We start from the raw sequence: 19,862 nt of genomic DNA on the forward strand, positions 1-19,862 counted from the left end.
CTCCACGATTTGGGGATTAAGTGCCTTCCAAAGAACATTGACTAATCAAAAATTTGTTCACACCCCACTAAAAATATGAATACTTCCGCCAATTAGCCCTTCCAGCAAACAAGAGAGAGATAACCAGAAGGTCCCCACTGAACTAATGATAATTCCAGCCATAAAGCAAAGAAGCTTCATGGTTTCATTAGCCTTTGTATCTCATTATAAGTGAATGTATGATTGGATGGACATCTTTAGAGACTAGGATCAGCTTTGAGAAAACCTCTTTACTAAATTTTGGGGATCCACAATCCACATTGGGGATCCCACACCAAGGAGTATGCTCATAAGCATGGTGGAAGTTAATATGGTAGAGGATCAAGATCAGTGTAAAGGAAAGTGACATAGGACTTGCAATAACTAGGACTTTGTGTAGCTTTGGGTCAGGGATGGGGACAGCAATGTCCATAAATTCAGTCTCTTCTATGCACCATTGCTGAACTGTTCTAGGGCCAACCATCTGACTTCCTTTTCTTCCTAATGTTGTGAGCTCATACTGACCTGCATGAATGGACCAAGGTGAACCATTATTTTCTGAGTTGTATTGTTTGGTATCTCACTCCAAAAATGTGCTCTAATCTTAGCAGATGTGATCTCCAGCACTATTCAAGAAGCTTCCATCCTGTTAATGTCTCTAGTTACAGCAATGGCTTTAAGGGGTGGGGGGTGGTGATTTTGAGAATGTCGTTAGTAATTTGACGACCTATTTTGCCTTGGCAGGTGTATCCTTCTGTCAGTGGTTATCCATACTGTAGTGGGGTCTTGGAGTGTATCTTGACCACACTGAGCTGTGAGTGGAAGATACTGAGTTTGTGATTTTACCCAAGGCATTGGTTGTATCTTCTTAATAAAATTAGACCATGTTTCATTTGAAAAGGATGAGTAATTATCTCTGTTAGTTGTTATCTCATCAAATTCAAACACATGACATCAGGATTTCTCCTCAATGGCAAAGTTATAGACTTGGTGGTTAATTAAACATCTTTTCTAATCAAATTAGCTTTCATTTCCTAAGTAGAGGTTTTTAACCTGCAAGTGGCTTTGAAACATTGTTTCTTTCAGCCATCACCTATGAAAGGAAAGATAATGTCCCTTCAAAGGGCTCCTCTAGCAGTGAATAATTATTCTTTGTTTGACTGCAAATGCACATTCCTGAAATAATATATTCGTAAAGTTTCATAAATTATTTCAAGATGTATTAAAGAGCATTGGAAATAGTTCTTCTCCCTACAGGAGGTTGCCAAGAATAAGTTTTGTCCTTTAAAATTTGAAACAAATTATTATTCACTGGGGGAACATCATTGGAGCTTCCCCCAGCTCCAGCTGACAGGGACAATTTGAAGTAACCTGTTAATGGCAATGCTTTTAAAATTTAGAGATACTCTAAGCGGAGCAATTTTTAAAAATTAAAACCATAGCTAGGGGGATTGTTTTGGAGGTCATGCAAAGTTAGGTGCACTACACACTTGCCTGGATCATGGCCTTGATTCCAGCTGTCTGGGTTACATGTTACATCATGGCCCTGTGGAGGTGAGGAGGACAGGTATGTCCCTGGTTGAATTTCACCTAAATATTTCCAGGCATAATTCTCTTGAGACGTTCAGCTTGTTCATGAAATACCGTATAACATAGCACAAAGGCTACTACAGTGGTGGTTGGGAAAACAGAGTTCCAGTCCCAGATATCACATAACATGAAGAAAAAGAAAAAAAAAAAGTCCTCATCTGTATAGTGAAGGGTTTGGTTTAAATAATCTCCCTTATCTCTTCTAACCTTAACATTTTGTGGTTTTGCTGTAAGGTATCCCTTGTACCAAACAGTTATGAAGTATATGTTTTATGTAAACCTTAACTCCATATGACTTCTACCAACCAAATATCATTGCTGTCTCCTTGGAATATCATTTTTTTTCAGTTTTTGTTTCAAGTGGTATTAATACCTAAATTTCCAAAGTAGTATCGATTGGGGTCGTTGTGGCATGGAAAAAGTTTCATTTGCCCATTTGGACTGAAATCTTTTTGAGTAAAGCAAGAAAACTAGAAGGCAAAGGAAACTAACACTGGCTTGGGCACTCACAATGTGCCAGGAGCTGTAGTTGGTGATTTTGTAGCTTTGATTTTCTGCTATTAGATTTAAGTGCAGCCCTGAGAACACCAGAGTTCTCAGTAAATGCTGCCTGGATTAAACAGAACCACCTGCTGCATAACAAATGGGGCCAGAGCTTAGAAAGAAAATCATTTTCTTTGCAGCTGTTCTTAGAACCTGCCTGTTTCTCTTCTTCAGAAATCTAATTCTAAAATATCATCTCACCGCCGATTAAAATAGTAAATTGGAAGCACTTGGGTGAGAATAGTGTGCACAAGGTGATGAGCAGGGTGCGGGGTGGGGACATCAGCCAGGACTCAAAGACATGGGCTTGAGCTCTTCTTCTCTTCTGTCTGCTAATTTATGCAGTTGAGCATAGGCTACAGTGCACAGGAGCAAATGATTTTGTTTTCAACAGTAGGCTGAGCTTGTGAGGTTTTGGCTCTTCTTGAGCCCCTAGGAGGTAGCAAGGTTTGTCTTGAGGGATATGAGAGAGTGTGATTTCTACTACCTGAGATGGCAAATGCAATGCATGCATGCTGCCATTCCCAAATCCCCAGCAGCAATTGTTAATTGATCATGACTCTCTTAACTGAACTCAAACAGCTTCAGCATCCTTTGAGCAGCACTCTCTCGATGGCCATTATCAAATGATAGGTGTTGGCACAGGAGATGAAATCTGTTTGTCAAGATGTGGGCGAAGTAGTAGATTCTTTAAAAAATGGTACATCTGTCACATTTTTGGGTAACTCAAAGCCTTTTTAAAGTGCACAAAAGGACTTTATAAAATACACAGTAGTCATTTTTCTTCTGCCTCAGAAGTTAGCCACATCCCAATTCTACTTAACTAGTATATGCTTGAGAAAGGGAAATTGGAAGGAAAGTTTTGTGAATTGATCACATTGTAAATTGCCTGATGTATAAATGGGCCCACATGAAAGTAGTTGGTAAAATGTGGGGCAGGTATATCCTGGAATATCCACAGAAGTAGCAGCAGAGTAGATGTACGTATCATGACACAATGAATCTTAAAAGTATACAACTTGAGTGGGGAAAAAAGAAAGATGACACATATAACAATATAGCTCACATAAATTAAAAATACTTGAGCACAAAACAGCAGTAAGATTTCTTTAAAAAACATATGGAAGACTTGAATGTTGGTCTACAAAAATGGAGACACTTGTTGATCAAACAACACTTGATAAAGTGGAAAAGACAAATCATGAACTAGGAAAAGATACTCTCAACATACAGAGATGATAATGGATCAGTATGGAAAGTCTATAAAGAACTCCTATCAGCCAATTAAGAAAACTACAAACAATACCTTGGAAAATTGGACAGAAGAAAGAGATACTTTGCAGAGGAGGAAATATTCATAGCCAAGTAACATGGGAAGAAATATGGTCAACATTATTAATGATTAGGGAATTACAAGGAAAACATAGTAAAATTTTCTTTCACATACGTGACTGGAAAATGATGTTTTCTTATACATTGCTGACAGGAGTACCAATGGATCATATATTTTGGAAAATTAGTGATCTAAATTTGTATGTTAATGACCCCATGTCCTGGCAATTCCATTGGGATACATGTACAATAGGAGACATGTAAAGAAAGTCCTTGGCGTTACTATTTTTAAGAGCAAATATCTGAAATCATCATATGTATTCTTTTAGTGGAATATTATATAACTGCCAAAACAAATGCAGTGACACATAATAACATGAGTGTATCTTGCAATATGGTATAAGGTAAAAAAATACTTTTTTCAAGAATTCATATGATAAAAAGACCCAATGAATTAGAATCACTGCCTTTGAGGGAGGAAATAAGAATGGGAAATGAGGATAGAAGGAACTTTTTAAATATATATTTATTTTTATATGTAAATATTTAATATATAGCATCTTAATAGATAGGGTATGTACTATATATATATATATATATAATAAGACTGTTCTTCTGTCTTCCTCCGAGTTTAATTGTGTCTCAGTTGAGATATAGGAATACTTTGGTAATATGATTGAAGAGATTTCACAAAAAGTCTGCAAGGCCCAAAATTGCATCCCATATACATAGAAACTATATCTTTAAATTCAGCGTTCACACTTAATTCCTTGAAGCTAATGCACTGTGTTGCCAGGAGCAGCCTGTCGATTTGCTATCAAACTAGAACTTCATCAGGTTCTCTCTGGCAGCATGGATTATTTGGTGACAGAATCAAACCTGGATGGCATGGGTATGAGAGTGATGAGTTTTGATCTGAGGCCAAACCAGAGATCATGTAGAGGGAGAACACTGGTGACATGGAGGCCATGCCCCGCCAATCCCCACCCTAGAGAACCCTAGAGAACCACTAGGACATTGATACTCTGAATGGGGAAGGAAGAAGGAAACTTTATTTTCTGTTACTTTTTGTATTGCTTCACCATGGATCAAGGGCACATAGACTGGAAAGGAGATTTGGCTAGACAAGGGATGAGGAGAGAAAGATGGAAAAATATGAAGAAGCAGTTTTACCTTTTCAACAGGCTTTCATGAGATTCACGTGATCATTAGGAATGAGATATGTTCTTAATTTCTATTTTAGAATGCAGACAGGGCATGGCCCCTCTTCTCTCACTTTTGTTACCCATGTCTGTAGAATATGTGATGTCCAGACCTTTTAGGGGGTACTTGGATTCTCCCAAGATTGCTATTTCCAGACACAAGAATTTCTACCAGAGTCCTTAAGAAACTCTCCAGGCCTAATGATTAGAAGGAAGAGCAAAAGACATGGATGTCCTGCCATCTTTGTTACCTTCCCTTCCTCCAGGGTCTCTCCCTGCTTACCCCGTAGTTTTTCATCCTGACGGGATCCAATCCAGGGACATTCAGTGGCAATCGCTTCTGGAGTGGGGGGCCTGGCAGGCACTGAGAACGCCTGTATTTGGAGTGGAGTTGGCTATTGTAATACTTAGTGAATGGAATTTCATTAGGTCCTTATCTGTGTGCAGTGAGAAAAAGAGGTCCTTTTACACAGTGCTTGTAATGGAGTGGAAAATTGCATTTCCCCCTCGCTCAAACAGTGCCATTAGTGGGGAGGCAGACTGTCTGCAGAGAGCGGGAAGCCACCTCGGGCAGTGAAGGGCTGACAGCCCAAATGATGGCAGTGCCGAGAGACCCGGAAGATATTAAAATAAAAACAGGTTGTGTTGTTCTTTTTGTCCTGTAGCAGTTCTTCCCTGCAATGCAGGGAGTGATTGGATTTGAAGCACTGAGAAAAACATGTTAAGTAAGAAATTGTTTAAATAAAGTTGTTTGAGGTTGAAACTCTCCCCCAGGCATGGAGGGGAATGTAGTTAGCTGCCTACAACTTACAGATATCCAAAAGGCAGTACGTTTCTGAGCCAGGCAAGTATGCCAAAAATTTTAGAAGTGAAATGTACAATCGAGGTCCCTTCTTTGATCATCTGGGTGGGTTCCAGCCCTACAGGGAGTGTGAGGGCGCTCAGATGGCCTGCCCTGGGGTCTGAGAATTATAGGTGAGGAGAACTATGGGACATAGTGCAAAACAAAACAAAACAAAAACAAAACAAAAACGAAGCAGCAGGGAAATCCACTAGCTGTTGTAGAAGTATTGTTTCTGGCACTGGTAACAAGAGAGTTTCTTTGAGAGTTGGTGTGAGACATAGGCCCATAGGAGCTGCCAGTGTGATGGTGGGGGAGGCACAGTGTGTCCCAGGGCAGTCAGTCCTGGCCAAAGAGACAATAGAAACTATGCAGCTCCTGGGAACAGGTGAAAACCAGATGGTGAGAAAGACCTTTGTTAAGGATCCAAGGGCACAGGGAAAGTAGAAGTTGAGTCTTCTGAGAAAAATGGAAATCATGTTACCATGAGGATATTTGATAATCCTAGACCTTCAGAATTATTTAGTCTAATCATTTCTTATAAGGTTGAGGAATTTCTTTCTCTCGAAGCATAAATATCAAGTCAGTGTCCCCTGAGGCCCCTTCCACCACCATCTACTGTATACATCCCTTCAGCCTTTCCTGTGTTCATGGGTCCACTCTCTACTCTAGCTCCCCCACAACAGAATTTTCTTTCTTCTTGATCCATTTTTTGACCTTAGTGTCATACTTCTGCCTGCCAGACCTTGAAGATTCGGTGGTAATGGTAAGGGAGATCAGCTACCTGCCAACTATTCTGTTCTTTTATGTGTCTGTCCCCTAGGATCCCTTATGTGTATGTAAGTCAGAGTTTAGAAGATGTGGCCTGTACAGTAGTAGCGCACCCCTTGGCACAGCTGAGGTCTGTCCTATGATATCATCAAGTATAATTTTCAAAATATTAAAAAATCTGGCTCACACAAATGCTATGTTAATGCATATCATTATTTTATATTATTAATATACTTAAGTCACTAATAAGGGTACTAGTAATATTATAAACTGGGTCCTTTTGAGGGACTGGGTATTTATAGGCACTTAAAAAAAAAGGACGTGAGGCCAATATTGCTACAATTAGATGCAAAACTAACCAATGTCTTTTATTTATTTGTTTTTTGACATGTGTCTTGCAGAACAGAAGTATTAAATTTATTAAATTTATTAAAATTCATGACCGTATTTCTCTGTTTTAAAGAAAATGTGGGGTTTACCTTGAATAGCAGAAACAATGAGTTATAATAGTCTTTTAGGGTGCTTGGGTGGCTCAGTGGGTTAAGCCCCTGCTTTTGGCTCAGGTCATGATCTCAGGGTCCTGGGATTAAGTCCTGAATTGAGCTCTCTGCTCAGCAGGGAGCCTGCCTTCCCCCCATCTCTCTCTCTGCCTGCCTCTCTGCCTAATTGTGATCTCTCTCTCTCTCTGCCAAATAAATAAGTAAAATCTTTAAAAAATAAAAAAAAATAAATATAAAGCAGTACTATTTGAAAGATGAAAGTAGTGTAACACAATGAGAGTACCTAAGTATTCTGAAGAAAGGTGTCAGAACTAAATGAAGTACCAACCAAGAAGGGGGTCGAGGGTTTGCTGAACAGTGCTGAAACAAATATGCCCAGATTATTAAAATAAGCAAAAAAATAGTTATCAATAAAATATGGTTCTCAGAAAAAATGCAAGTAATGTTCTCTTATAAATTGCTTATTTTTTCAGTGTCTATGGTCCTGTCAAATGTACTTTTCTAATTCCTATATGTATTTATATTTTCATATTTTCCATTTGCCTTTTCTAAAGGTCCATATTTTGAGGTATATTTTTTGACAATATACTTTTCTATTTCTTTAATTTTATCTTTTATAACATTAAATGTCAGTAGCTTCATTCTTGTAGTATGTGGTTACCATGCGTTTTCTACTTTCTCAAACTAAATAGTGTATATTTATTATGAGATTTTCTTAATAATAATAATAATAATAATAATTTTCTCCAAATAAAGTAATCGCTAATGTCACATAAGCCATAATGCAAGCCAATCTTCTGTTGTTTGTTTATCTAGATAATTTGTGATATTTTATATTTTTTCTTTAATTCAGGGTTTGTATTTTTAAATCCTAAGATTTTCTAGTAATCGTACTTTTGGTTTATCATTTTATTGGACATAAAAAGGAATGTGACTTTGGAAAATTTCTAAATTTTTAGAATGTTATGGTCTAACCCATTTTTTAAAATTTTTTATTTCTTTTCAGCATAACAGTATTCATTGTTTTTGCACCGCACCCAGTGCTCCATGCAATCCATGCCCTCCCTAATACCCACCACCTGGTTCCCCCAACCTCCCACCCCCCGCCCCTTCAAAACCCTCAGATTGTTTTTCAGAATCCATAGTCTCTCATGGTTCACCTCCCCTTCCAATTTCCCTCAACTCCCTTCTCCTCTTCATTTCCCCATGTCCTCCATGTTATTTGTTATGCTCCACAAATAAGTGAAACCATATGATAATTGACTCTCTCTACCAATATCTTTTAGAGCAACTAAATCATAAAATCTGGGGAACCTTTCTTTTGTTTTTCTTCTTCTTCTTTTTCTTCTTCTCCTTCTCCTCCTTCTTCTTTAGCTGCTGCTGCTGCTTCTCCTTCTTCTTCTTCTTTTTTACTGGACCAAAACCTACAGTTTAACATGTGACTTCACTGTTTCTGGGCTGTAATCAAGCAGTGAGGAATGAAGTCAAAGTATAAACTCCTTAAGAATTAAATGATCTCTTTAAGAATTAAATAATTCTTGCGAGGACCTGTCCTACCACACCAACATTTTGCCATTGAAAGGGTATTGTGATTGTGCCCTTCTTAGATACCCCCCACCCCAATTCTCTTATTTCCAAGTTTTGGGTACATTTTTTTTTTTAAGATTTTATTTATTTGACAGAGAGACAGATCACAAGTAGTCAGAGAGGCAGACAGAGAGAGAGGGAGAAGCAGACTCCCTGCTGACAGAGAGCCTGATGCGGAACTCGATCCCAGGACCCTGGGATCATGATCTGAGCTGAAGGCAGAGACTTTAACCCACTGAGCCACCCAGGTGCCCCAGTTTTGGGTACTTTTTAACTTAATCCTTGAACTTAAATCTCTATTTCTTTAAAATGCACCAGCATTTGAAATACCTGGTTTCGAAGACTCTACCATGGTATAAATTCCCAGCTCATTCATTAGGTATCTACCAATTAATTTAACTTTTAACACATTTATTGTGTTGTCTCTATGTGCTAGGCACTGTGCCAGACATTAGTGTACAGTAAAACAAACAAGGTTGTGAGGTTCAAGATAAGAGAAATACATACACAGATGGGGAAAAAAACTATAGGAAACCTGTCACATTGCCTCTGCCTGATGTCTAAGTCATGGGGTGGTGTGGTTCCCCCAGGCCTCTGCCTGGATTCATTTAGGTAGGCGGAAACTGTTTATGTTCCATCAAACTTGGTAAGATGTGAATGGCAAAAAGGAATTTAGGGTAGCTGTTTGTGGGTTACGTGACCTTGTTTACTGCATTCCCCTTGGACTCAGTTATGCAATGAGTGCTCAGTAAATATATAGCAGTGATATTAAAAAAATGAAATTTAACTGAATAAATTTTAAAGATCTTATTGGCTTCACTAAATTCATGAATTCATGAATTACTCAGCATTCAATCTAGCAGATAGAAAGAAGCTCTGAGGATCTGTACAAAATGGAAAACTTTGCAGTCAGAAGGGAGCAGAAACAAGGCAGTAATACTAAGCCAAACAAGGGGTTTAATATGGCAAGGATATTTTCCTTTAGGGGATGGCAAGGGTCTGTCAGGAAGACTACCTAACTAATATTGATAAGATGATTCCTGATTGCTAGTGTAAGAATCCATTTTTGGGAGAGCCAAAATTATAAATTAAGGTTCATTTGTGACATGGGGCTTAGCATAAGTGACTCCATTTGAATCCTATTGTCTTGTTTTTAACAGTCAGCTCTTCCATAGAGGAGTTCAATAGAAGCCACTCGGGGCACCTGGTTGGCTCAGTTAGTTAAGCCACTGTTTTTGGCTCAGGTCATGATCCCAGGGTCCTGAGATCAGTCTCCTTATTGGGCTCCCTGCTCAGTGGGGAGACTGCTTCTACCTCTCCCTCTTCCTTTTGCCTTTGCTGGTGTGCTCACTCTCTCAAATAAATAAATAAATTAAAAATATATATATACAAAACCCCTTTGACCATAGAACTTTTTGATTTCTTTATTTATCTATTTAATGATTTTAATAATCACTCTAAATCTATTCTTATGCAAGAGACTTCGAGTGAAGTACGTTATTTCTGGGGTTTCTTCCCCTCCCCCTATTTCTCCAGAGTGACTGACAAGTGGCCACCCAACCAAGGGCGTATTGTACCAATGGTTATTCTTCCTTAATTAGGAGTATCACTGGATGCCCGGGTGGCTCAGTTGGTTAAGCACCTATCTTCAGCTCCGGTCATGATTCAGGGGTCCTAGAATCAAGCCCTGCTCAGTGGAGTCTGCTTCTCCCTCTGCTCCCATCTCCCATACTCTCTCTCTCTCTTTCAAATAAATAAATAAAATCTCAAAAAAAAAAAAAAAAAAAGGTAGGGATATTACTTCCATTCTAGATCTTCAGTCTCTGAAAGGCAGAGTGGGCATTAGTGAACTGCTGAAGGCCCAGAAAGTCTTAGGGTGATTTTGTTTCTCAAGAAGTTCCTGGCCGGGGCGCCTGGGTGGCTCAGTGGGTTAAGCCGCTGCCTTCGGCTCAGGTCATGATCTCAGGGTCCTGGGATCGAGTCCCGCATCGGGCTCTCTGCTCAGTAGAGAGCCTGCTTCCTTCTCTCTCTCTCTCTGCCTGCCTCTCAGTGTACTTGTAATTTCTCTCTGTCAAATAAATAAATAAAATCTTTAAAAAAAAAAAAAAAAGAAGTTCCTGGCCAACTTATAAACTGTCCTTGTAATCATCTGAATTTCTTCTTTGAGATCCCTGAGGAAGAGTGGCTAAAGTAGAATGCTGGGCAAGGAATTACTGGGTACATCTTCCAGTCTTCCATAGTATGAGCCAATAATGGCTAATAGAGAAAGGGGTCGACTCTAATATCTAATCAACATTTATAGTATTTTGGTTAAATATTGGCCACATATAAGATACCATCAGGCCATAAGAGGAATGTAGAGGCATAAAAAGAGAAACTCACCAACTAGTTGAGAGGACAAGAGATAATCAACCAAAAGCTCATAGCTACCCGCATAAGAATATATATGCAGTGATACCAAGTGATTGGTGCAGGCTACCAGTACTCCAGTTTAGTCACTGAGGACAAAAGGTTCTTTATGGAAAATGCTGGTCATGATTTAATACATGAAGGTAAATACAATCCAGATTTTATCTGGAGGGAGGTGTTGAACATTCTAAGGAGGATGGAGATGGGGCAATGGAAAAGAAAGCTTTGGACAGTTACATACTAAGTATGTCATTAGGGTGGAGGTGGGGTGTTCAGACAGGACTCCTTTGATAGCTGCTCTAGTAGAAACCAAACTGGGATGCCCTGTGTCATCAATATAGACTTAGATGTCCATCAGTGGTCAGTCTTACAACTCCCAGTTTCAAGCTTGTTCTGAGTCTGCACTAACTGAAAGAGTTAGAGTCACCTCAGAAATCAAGCGACACTGAGCAGAAGCAGGGAACTTACTTACCCCTTTCAAAACAGATGAAGTGTTTCCCATTAATGCTGTTGCTCCCACACAGATTAAAGCTTGTATCAGAAATTAAGCTGTTCAACAGTTTTTTAATCAAGTCCTAAATATGGCATCCTTCATATGTGAGGTAATTGTGTGTCTGTATGTAAATTCTGGGAGACTGTATTTATTTGGTTATAAATCCAGCTACAGTTTTTTTTAAAAAAAAGTAGATAGAAATCTGGAAAAATGAGTAAACACAATTAATTAGATGAGATATTTATCCTTGGTTTAAATTAGAAAAATTACTAAGAGAAGCTATGAAAATCTCAATTAAAACAACTAGCGTGATTTTATTTTTCACTGTTAAGAGGGCAGAAAAAAAATGCATGAGTAAAATAAATATATATTTGGGGATGACACCATCTTGGCATTTCCAGGCATTCTTTTCTAAATATATTCTTTATCTAAGCTGTCTTGCAATACTTTTAATATAATTAAAAGCACATAATGAGTGCCAGACTTGTCAATTTCAACAACAAAGTGCTGAAATTTGCAGTGAAACTGAGAGATCCATCTCCCACACATTGTAATGAATAGGTTCATAAAAGGAAAATAGTTTAATTACATTTTAGTTCATGGATTGTTAATAGGCTGGAGTATCTAAATTGAATAATGTGATTCTGGTAATAATTATGTGTAAATGAACTTGTTTAAATGATATTTTACAGCTTCTTTATAAAATTACAGCTAGAGGCAATCCAGTGATAGACAGACAAAGGCCATGCAAAAATTATCATAAACTATTAGCTTGTTTGCAAAGGGTTTTATGTTAATCTTTTAGTACTTAAAGCAATCTGCAATTAACATATCATGGGGAGCTGCCTCCGAGCAAAGGCATGCAAATTGAAGTGCTTAGATAAAAAGCCATTCACGTTGGGGGGAAAAAAAAAGAAAGAAAAAAAAAAAGAAAAGGAAAAAAAAATCAAAGAAAGGGTGGCAAAGTACTCAGAGGGTGCTGGTTTTATATTTGAGATTAAGGAGGTGTAATGATTGTGTTATCTAACTATGGCTGTAATTAAAGCTTTTCTCCTGCAGACATGACAATAGATACTGCATTGATTTCGGTGTTTTAATTGTGAAAGTCATTTTATTTCAGGGCAGAAGATATGAATAGCCTGAATCAAAGGGCTAGAAGATTGCTTTGTTGATAGTACTTGTTCAACAGCTGCCTAGCTGCTTAATACACAAGTGTGGAGAATACAGAGAGACCCAGGGAGGTGCTGGGTATTGTAATTCTCCCGCTGGTTTCCTTTCCTTTTATGAAAAAGGCGAGGATCTGCGTACTGATTGTAAACAAACAGCCTTTTCATACCTCACTGATGTTTTTCCTCCCCAACTTCGCAGAACAAAAGAAGTCATAAAGGGCCTTGAACTAACTTTACTACTGCTCCTTTTAAGCTACAGAAGTTTATGCAAAGTAATAAAACCATCCTTGCTGGCCGAGATATCACCCCTCTAATGGAGAACAAAAGTCTCTAAGTGGTCGCTGTAGTTATCACAAATAGCCTTATGACAGAAACAGTTTGTTGGGAGAGATTGGATTATTTACATTAAGGGCATATCCACAAAATCTCACTCACTGTTAAATTGAGATTAGGATTTATCAGTTTTTATATACAAACTGCAGGGGGGAAATTAAGTGAGGAGAAAGCATATAGGATCCCAGAGCAAAGAGGATTCTAAAAAGAATTCTAGAAAAATGAACTCAGTGTGGCCTTCTTTCAAGTCTCGCATTCTTGGCGATTTCCTCTATAACAGTTCAGAGTGAAGTGAGGTGAAACCCAGTGATTTCTAATTATTTCCATTATTCTGTTGCTGTATCTCTTCTTTGTGCTTTGAAATATTGAATGCATTTTTCAACAGGTCTGAGTAATAGTAGATTAGGTTTGGGGGACATTTGCCCCTTTAAGCGATGTGGTTTATAATAACCACACACGAAGGTATTGTGTGGGAGGAAAAATAATTTTTCCTCTAAGAGCCCCTTCTAGATTTTGGTTGAGACACCTTCATAGTAAGAGAAGAATCAAACAAACAAACAAACAAAGCAAAAAAAGAACAAAAATAAAACAGATTAAGAGGCGAAAGACAAAAGTTTAGTAACATGTATACCTCCTGAACACATGATACCGGGAAAGATACTTGGGAAGACTAACTCCACCTTAAATACCATTTTCAGCTAAAGATAAAAAAAGACACTGGGGGTTATGGGAGGTAACTAGGAAAGCACAGCAAATGAGGGTAGTGTTGTTATGCAGATTTAAGACCTGGCTTCCCCATTGATAAAAGTTTCTGGAGATTGAATCATCTGCCTCTTCCTGGTACATCCTTACACTTGGAGATTTCCTTTAAAAATATAAATGTTCCTTACAAATGGGAACTTTTTACTTGATTTTCAGCACTTCTCCTGTGTCTGGAGTTTTTATAAAACCATCCTAAAATAATCCTTGGGCCGAAGAGGCAGACTTTGGGATGACTGATTCAGCTACCCTTCCATGATAAAAATCTAACAAGAGTTAACATCAGTAATCCTTTACTGAGTGCTGCACCATTTTTTTGTTTTTTGTGGTTGTTGTTTTTTTGTTGTTTATTTCTTGTTTTAAGTACATTACTAACCTCTCACAACAACTCCAGAGAAGTTGGTGGAATGAGCTCCACTTTTAAAAAGAAGATACTTAGGCTCAGAGAAGCCAAGTAAACTGCTCAAAGTCACACAGCCAGTCAAGGACAGAGGCTGGTTGGAACCTAGGAAGCAGGTTCCAGAGACTGCAGGCTTACCCAGCAGATGAACTAGGTTGAAGCCAGAGAACAGAACAGATTCCAGCAGTGTGGATTGTGAATAACCAGCTGTGAAGTCCTAGTTAGAAGGACCCTTGGAATCCCCCAGGTTCCTTAACTTTTTTGGTGCCTGGACACCTCTGAGAGTTTGGTCAAACCCATGGACCCCTTCTCAGGCTAATGATTTTCAAATGCGCTAAACCAAATATATGATTAAAAGGCAAATTAAGTATGTTGAAATACTATTGCCAAAAAATTTAAAAATCAAGTTCATGACTTGTACTTCATGTGCTTCTTAACACAAATTACAGAGCTCTAAAAGTAGGTCTAACATGCACCGTAATTACAAAGTAGTGGTGAATGTAAACAGTATTTCAGATTTCTGCAATCATGTGACTTGACTATATCTAATTTTTATTGATGAGATTTTGTTGTCTACATTTATAATCAAAGAAAATATTAAATGGCCCTTAGAAGTTAGGGAAAATAAAAATATCTCTTTATATTTTTATATAGGTTATGTATTATAGAAATACATATATAAGTACACATTTTTATATATAACAATTTTATTTCTTTCTCATCAAAGTTCTCAGACGCCTGAGTTCTAGAGGTGTGAAGGCTCATGTTTAAGAACACTTTTGATTTTACACCGGAGGAAACAGAGGTCCAGAGAACAGGATGAATCACCCAAGATTATCAGTAGTTAGTGATAAGATGTAGATCACAGTTTGTAGATTACACTTAGGGAATTTAAGGAAACTTAAAATTGTGTTTTGTTGATCCCCCCCCTTTCTCCTAGGACTTTTGGTAGCTTTTGCTGATATTCTCTTAGAGCCCTAGACCCTTCTTTTTGTCTTTGCAAAATTGTGGATTTCAAAGTGGGAGCACCAGACAATTGCCTTAACCCTTCAGTCATCTGTTGGCAATTTCTGCCTTCTTCTTGGGCCTTGATGAGTGACTGGTGCCAGTAGGCAGTGCTGGGTAGAGACGAGAGAGTGCAGGCCTTGGGGGACTGCAGTTACTGGGGACCCAGGGAGATGCTCTGTGATGCCAACTAAAATTTGAGAACTTGTTAGTTAGGGGAACGAGAATGCACATTTATTGGGCACCTGGATGGCTCTGTTAGTTAAGTGTCTACTTTCAGCTCAGGTCATGATCCCAGGGTCCTGGCATTATTTCCCTGCATCCCGGTCTCTGCTCACGGGAGCTTGCTTCTCCCTCTCCTCCCCGCTCACTATCTCTGTCTCTCTCTCTCAAAATCTTAAAAAAAAATAATAATAATAATAAAATAAATTTTTATTATGCATATGTTTTTGTTAGTTCAGGCTCTAACAAGATACCGTAGACTGAGTGGCTTGAACGACATTTCTTTCTCACAGCTCTGGAGGCTGACAGGCCAAGATCAGGGTGCCAGCATGAAGACCTCTTTCCTGGTTTCCTCACACAGCAGAGAGAGAAGCAAGCTCTCTAGTCTTCTCTTACAAGAACGTGAATCCCATGCGTGAGGGCTTCACCTTCATGTCCTAATCCCCTCCCAAGTGCCCTCCTCCAAATACCATCACACTGGGGTTCAGACTTTGACATTTGGGGGAGGGGATACACACATTCAGTTCATAGCAAAATCTTTCCTATGCACGAACTTTGTATATCCTCTTACAGTTAATAGTCAGAGAGGTCTAGATGAGGGTCTCCTCATTTTGGAGAGGAAGAGAGAGACTCATGGTGAGCCAGCAGCCAAGGTAGAATCCCATCTGTGTACTCTCAGCCTTTTGAGGCAGGTACCTTGGGTCCCCACTTACCTATTAGGAAACTGAAGCTCAAAAATATTTAGTAAGCACCAACCTGTCCACTCACTAAGCAACAGAGCCAGAAATTTCACTCAGTTCTGCTCCTTCTACTGCCAATTTTTGTTCCCAGATTCCATAACCCTTATATTGAAGGGATAATCACCACCAGTCTTCCTTACCCAGATGCTTCTAAACAGCTGTTTATTGCAAAACTGTTAGGTACATAACACTGCCCCTCCCAAGTAGACATGGAGGAGGGAAGAGTAGAGGGTAGAGAGAAATATGTAAGGATATCCTTACCCTTGGGCTTACTGTTTTAACTCTCCTAACTGGACAAATATAGCTAGCACAAAAGGAACACATTGAAAATGTTCAGTGGCAAGAATATACAATACCAACAGTATAATAATAGTAATTATGATGAAGACGATCATGGCTAACATTTATTGAAGGCATGATATTCTAAGCATTTTCCAGAAGTTATTTCATTTGATCACACATTCCAGTAAGAAGTATGTATGGTGGCAATACCACTCTTGCAGTCGGCAGGAAGGAGACTGCCAAAGGGCCCCACATATCAGAAACACAGAAACATGGGGATAGATGTTTTCTTTATTGATTTGGTAATAACATTTGTGGTAGCCTTGGTCATGAATTGAGCACACAGGTATTATGGCAGAGGAAGGGGAAGATCCCCCAATTAAGCTAATTCTTCAGGGGCCTCCAGAGACAAGTTTTCCTCCAGCACACCTTATTTTGCTGACTGTGGAGAGCCATCCAGCAGATGCAAGGAGTCACGTAGATGAGAATGCCTGTAGAATGAGGAAGTGAGAATGATTGGCTAGCTAGGGTATGGGTGCGCTCGTGGCTGACACATGAACAGCACCAGGAGCCAAGAGAGAAATGCATGATTACTGCTTGAGAACAATAGAGCCATACGCGGTTACGTAAGGGTCCACGAGGAGACCGCGTGCACGGGGCTGTGATTGGATAGTTGGGCTGGACCGCCTACATGTATATATTGCCAGAACTTGCTGGAGGGGAGAGAACAAAAGACGCTAATAAAGAAGTTTGCTCCTCATCACGTTTGCGGGTCGTTCTTACTGGCGAGAGCGACAGCTGACACAGAATTTTTAGGCAACTCTAAACGGTTCCTAAAACTCTGTATTCTGAGGAAAGGTCATGTGGTTTGCTCCCTAGACAGTCACTATGCATTATTTGGAGCACCCAGCTTTCAACATTTCAACATTTTACTTGAGTTTCAGGGGAGAAGTCACGATTTTTTCTCCCTCCTCCTAATTTTAGCCCAGATAACAGGTCATAGTGTTCTACACACTTCACTAAGCTTCTCTAACAGATTTTCACCGTGCCATTATCTCAGCTAAAGAAAAAACAAATAAAATTAAAAAAAAAATTAATGGTGCAGCTGGCTGGCTTAGTCAGTAGAGCATGCAACTCTTGATCTCAGGGTTGTGAGTTTAAGACCCACGTTGGGTGGAACACTGAAAAAAATAAAATAGAAAAAGAAAAAAATTAGTAATTCCATAGCATTTTCTAATACCCAGAATCATCCTTTTGCATTGATTTTGTTTGAATCAGGATCCAAACAAGGTCCATACATTTCATTTGGTTGCTATATCTTTCACCTCTTTTATTCTGTCATAGTTCCTTTTCTCTTCTTTTCCATCCTCTCTCTCTCTCTCTTTGTCATTACACATTGAATCTTTTGGAGGAATATGGTCATTTGTCCTTGGGAAAGAGCCACTTTCTGATTTTGGCTAGTTGCTTCCTTGTTGTGTCAATTACCCTGTTCTTCTATCCTGTATACTTCCTTTAATCTGGTGTAAGTCAGGAGTGTGCTTAGATCCAAGTTCATTTTTTTGAATGTGGTGCTGCATGCTTCCCATTACATCATGTTCAGCAGACACATAATTAATATCTAATTAGTAGATTCAGATGGTGATTTTTTTATAAAGTTCCCAACCAACCTGTCATCTAGTGATAGAGTATGTTTGTTATGGTGACCTCGGTCCCTTATTTCATTGCTGGTTCCAAAATGGTAATTTACTAATTCTGTCATCTCTTTTGCAGATACTACCTGGAATTCTTTTGTGAGAAGAACTCCTCTGTATAGCAATGATATTAAAACTTTTCTTCTAGCAGCAGGAAGTCGGTTTAAATATATCTCATGTGAGAGCTGAAACTAAGAAACATAAATGTAGAGGGTGTCAGTGGAAGTGGAATTGGAATGCTGGGTGAGTCCTGTGGTCCCTGGCTTTCCTTCATCCTCTGTAGGATGGATGTGGTGGAGGAGCCCTTGGGCTGCAGGCAGCACAGCTGTGGGTGAGTGAATAACACTGCCATGACCCTGTCCTCATCAGGCTTATATTACAGTGTGTTGTTTTGGGAAACAAAGTGAGTACCCCCAGTACTTGAAGAGGCTTGCCACTCATCTGCACTGTGACTTTGGGGCTGATAGCCTGCACCTTGTTTCCTCATTTGTAAAGTGAGAATAGGAGTTCTAACTTGGAAACTGAATGAATGTGGGCTCAGTTACAACTTCATAAGATGATTGTGGTAATTCCATGTGCTTAATGCTTTTGAAATGCTCGATACATTGCCTGCTGTATAACAATGCTCAAAAATGGTAGCTTGGTTATTCCTATTGTAATCAACCACTGTATTGGCTTCCTATGTAGCAAGCCACAAAGTGCCAGACTTAAAACAATAGGAATTTGCTCTCTTACACTTCTAGAGGCCAGAAGTGTGAATTCAGTGTCAGTAAGGCCACATTTCCTCTGTGACTCTGTGAAGAATCCTTCTTTTCCTCTTCTTGATTTTGGGGGATGGCTAGAAATTCTTGGTTTTACTTCCATGTAGATGCATCTTACAATCTCTGCTTCTGTCACTACATGATTGTCTTCTCCCTGTGTGTCTCTCCACATTGTATTCCCTCTGTGGTTTCACATCATCTTATAGAGAGACACCAGTCTTACTGGACTAAGGGCTCACCCGACTCCACCATAACCTCATCTAAATTAATTATGTCTACAATGAACCTCTTTCTAAATGAATTCACAATCTGAGCTACTGGAGTTTAGGACTTCAATATCTCTTTTTGGAGGGACAAAATTTAACTCCTAACAGTTATGTAACTACTCAGTATGAAGTTCTGCCTCTTTACATATGAAAGGGTTCCTTCTGCTTCACTATTGGATATGGCAGTGTTCACGCTTCTTGCATTTTACCGCCTTCCTACTGGTTTTCTTTCAGATATGTGATACTGTGTAGTGCAGAGTAAGGATAAATGAACAATTCTTCCACATTTAGATCCAGAGAGGACAAGGGAATAGTTCTCCACCTGTATACACAGGTGAGCAGAAGACAACCGCCAGAGCACCTTCTGTAAACAGCAGCAGAAGAAATACAGTCTTAGAAAGCCATCTACGTTTCAAAACTCCAGGCAAGCTTTGGCCTGGTAGGTGCCCAGTGATACTCTGCCATATCAAAACAAGCCTTAGAGTAGCTGTTTATTTATCAATTCTTAATTGAGTTGATGTTTACTCATGATTGCAAGCAGATGATTAATATATTGCAGAGTCGGAGGAGTCAGATAGCGAGGAGATCGTTATAAAGAGAGATTATAATAGAGTTCTTTGCACTTGTGGGTCTGGTAATAAAAGATTGACTGATATAATTAGATGGGGCTTGGTAACAAATGCTATTACATTATGTTTGAATCTTATTTGAAAGTATTGGCCTTTTATCTTAAACTTATTAGGAGGTATCTATAGGTTAAATTGACACCTTATAGCTCTTCTACTCCTGCAAAAGGAGGGCTGAACTTCTGGAAGGAGTCAACTGTTTTGATGTTCAGAGGCAATGGCAAGGTATTTCTCAGAAGTCAGTTCTCCCTCTTGGTTCTCAGAACAATAGCAGGATTGAGAGGGTCTTAAGTTTCAGCATTGTCACTAACGTTCTGGATAA

At 39.1% G+C, this 19,862-nt stretch overlaps 1 protein-coding gene across 3 annotated transcripts in view; it reads left to right on the forward strand.

Moving 5' to 3' along the window:
- LRMDA (leucine rich melanocyte differentiation associated) overlaps nt 1–19,862 on the forward strand; it is a 1,046,803-nt gene that overhangs the window by 739,068 nt on the left and 287,873 nt on the right. The gene's annotated exons all lie outside the window — the stretch shown is intronic.

The sequence above is a fragment of the Mustela erminea genome, chromosome 14 (assembly GCF_009829155.1).
Source record: "Mustela erminea isolate mMusErm1 chromosome 14, mMusErm1.Pri, whole genome shotgun sequence".
Classification (NCBI taxonomy): Eukaryota; Metazoa; Chordata; class Mammalia; order Carnivora; family Mustelidae; genus Mustela; species Mustela erminea.